Below are 3,363 nucleotides of genomic sequence, written 5' to 3' on the forward strand. Positions count from 1 at the left end.
TCTCTCTCTCTCTCTCTCTCTCTCTCTCTCTCTCTCTCTCTCTCTCTCTCTCTTGCTCTCTCCCCTCTACCTCCTAGTACACAAAATCGTGTTCAACGGTGGCAGACACATCCTGATTACTAATTTATGAAGACTGCGGACTACTTTCTTGGAGCGTTGTGACGTTGTGACACCAAATCCCATATTCCAATTGAACGAAGATCCAAGATGGACGCGTTGATACTGGCTGATACGGAGCCCAGGCTTTACTCAAAACGTTAAACGATACCGTGAACAATGACTAACAAAATTATTTGGAAGACTGTTTTAAATAATTCGTCCTCAGTCCACCGTCAACAACCAATTTTTGATCAGTAAAATTGTTTATCAGTGATAACAAAGGTACTTAAGTTCCGATTCTCGAAGGAGTAACATCTTTGGCTGTATAGTCAAAGAGACTTTAAAAGACCTTTGGCTATTATAGTCAAAGAGACTACAATAGTTAAAGGGTAGAAAAGAGATTACAGTCTCTTTGGTTACACCTTTGGCTATTATAGTCAAAGAGACTTTAATAGACCTTTGGCTATTATACTCGAATAGACTATATGTATATAATAGTGACTATATAGCGACTATATATAATAGTGACTATACAGCGACTATATATAGCGACTATATATAATAGTGACTATACAGCGACTATATATAGTGACTATATAGCGACTATATATATATAGTGACTATATAGCGATTATATATATAGTGACTATATATAATAGTGACTATATAGTGACTGTACCCTTTGAATATACTCTTTGACTATTATAGTCCTTATCCTTCTATTTGACTATAATAATCAAAGAGTATATTCTCTTTGGTGCAGTTTCTGTGACTATAATTATTAAAGTGTAACATTATATAGCAAAATCCTTCATGCAACAGTTTTGACTATATATAATAAAAGAATAGCCCTTTTCATAGATGAAGATCTCTTCTGCGCATGTCTCGTGCGCAGGAGAGCTCTGGAACGTTGGCGCCAAAAATCAAATTAAATCTAACAGATGCATTTTTTTTTTTTTTTGTAGAATTGTATCTGAACCTGCGACGCCAATCAACCGCCTTAGATACGAAACAAGAACGAAATTAAAAACAAAAAACAAAAATCATTTTCTAGTCGAACACTTGTACAATACCATTAATTTACTTCAATGTACATAAATTCTTGTTACGCTTCGATAAAAATTCTCGATGTATCCTGAAAATTCGGGTGAACAAAGTGACGTAACCCCATAACTTCTTTCTCGAGTCGAGTCTAGGTTAGTCGATTAAAAGAAGCACGAATAAAAGGCAATTGATTAACGACCCAGGCACAGTTATAGCTCGAAGGAAATGCGCCTCGGAAACGGATGAAGGAGATTAAGTTGAATAATCGTTGAAGAGAGCTGCTTCGAACAACCTGGAATATCTACGAGAAAAATTCGCTAGCTGCGTGGTGGCCGGCTCGATGGGCGCGAGCAGTATGATCAATCAGTAGCCCGTAGCTATACTTAGGAGGAAATCGTCTGGTATTTACAGTTAGGCGATTGCTCTAGCGATCAGACGTCGCTTTCGCTCCTTGTCCTCAAAGAATTCCGGATTTTCGGTCGGATTCCATCGCAACATTTGTGAAACGTTGCATGCCTATTCCAATTATTAAATTAAACTATTATAATTAACGGGTTACACTTTGCCCCCCCCCCCCCCCCCACCACCACCTTCCACAAAATCTCATGTTTTTTCAAGAATTTTGTATTAAAGCGATAACAATATTTTATCTAAATTGAAGTACATTAATGTATTATATGTATAATGGCATGTATTATATAAGTTTTTAACTAAAAAGTGATTGTTTTATTTTTATGATTTTTATAAAAATGGTGTATGGTGAAACGTTGCATGCCTATTCCAATTATTAAATTAAACTATTATAATTAAAGGGTTACACTTTGCTCCCTCCACCATCTCTCCTCAAATTTCACGTTTTTTCAAGAATTTTGTGTTAAAGCGATAACAATATTTGATCTAAATTGAAGTACATCAATGTTATTATATAAGTTTTTAGCTAGAAAATGATTGTTTTGTTTTTCTTATTTTTACAAAAATGGCGGACGATTTAGTGGAGCGTTTGCAAACTGGATGGTCGTGCGTTGGGTGCGATAAATGAAACCAGGTTCAAGTTGTAACAGTGAAACAATGATTAGTGTTCTTGCAAGTTCAAATAAAGCGAAATACTTGTCCGTTTTTAAAAAGTATACATTTTTAATAAAATGGCATCGGTTCAAAGTGAAACATAGAAAGCCACGATCTGCTGTGCTTAAAGTTACATGCAAAATATAAATATCAATATTATTAAAAAAAAAACCTACGTACTTCACTAGGAAGATACACGATGATTACATTAAAAAAAAAAAAGATGCAAGTACATCGATTGAAAATTGGCGAGGCTAGTGTGTGATTTTGAAAACACGTTTAAAGTCTCAGCAGTGAGGGAGCGCTCGGCCAGTTTCACGTAGCTTTTACTTCCAACGGGCAGGCTTCCAGTATTTTTACAATACTACGTATGCCATCACTAAAAATGCAAGTAGCGATATGAGCAATGTCAAGGATGATTATGTCACTAGACGAGCATTATCAAGCGAGGGCCTGTATTATTATTTTAACCACTGTATTTTATTTATATACTATTTATATACTATACTTATTTGTATACGCCTAATTTTTATTAACGTTTTGCGCGAATCCTCCTAGACAACGATTTAATAAATCTACGCGGATTAGTTCTTCATAAGGAGGTAGAATCTCTTCGTACACTTTTTAATTTATTGCAGACGTGTGTTGATAACTGTTCGAATCATCACGCGCTCTTGCCTACAGGTCTTGTAAACAACAACAAAAATTCGATGGAAATTATATGTTATAACAACTGAAATTATAAACCATTTAAAAAATAAAATAAAAATTATCTACGTTTTGTTACGTTAATTCAGTAAACCTTCTCAATTGTCTACTTTATTTCCATTACAATAAATTTATATAAATATAAGTCTCAACCTGATGGGCATTCAATTTATCTATATAAATTAAATTCAGTGGTTAATAAATTTTGTTTATTGTTGCCCTTCTAACAGATTTCAAGTGCTCTTGACATTTATTGGGTGTAGAAATTAATCCTCATCCTTCACATTTAATTATGCCTCTATAGATTTAAATTATAATTTAAATACAAATATTTATTTGACATTTTGTTACGTTTAATTACCAACTTTCTAGGTCCTCAACCTTATCTTCATTACGATGAATCTATATAAATACAAGTCTCAACATGATGGACATTGCAATTTAACT

The sequence above is a fragment of the Hylaeus anthracinus genome, unplaced genomic scaffold, assembly GCF_026225885.1.
Source record: "Hylaeus anthracinus isolate JK02 unplaced genomic scaffold, UHH_iyHylAnth1.0_haploid 3, whole genome shotgun sequence".
NCBI classification, from domain to species: domain Eukaryota; kingdom Metazoa; phylum Arthropoda; class Insecta; order Hymenoptera; family Colletidae; genus Hylaeus; species Hylaeus anthracinus.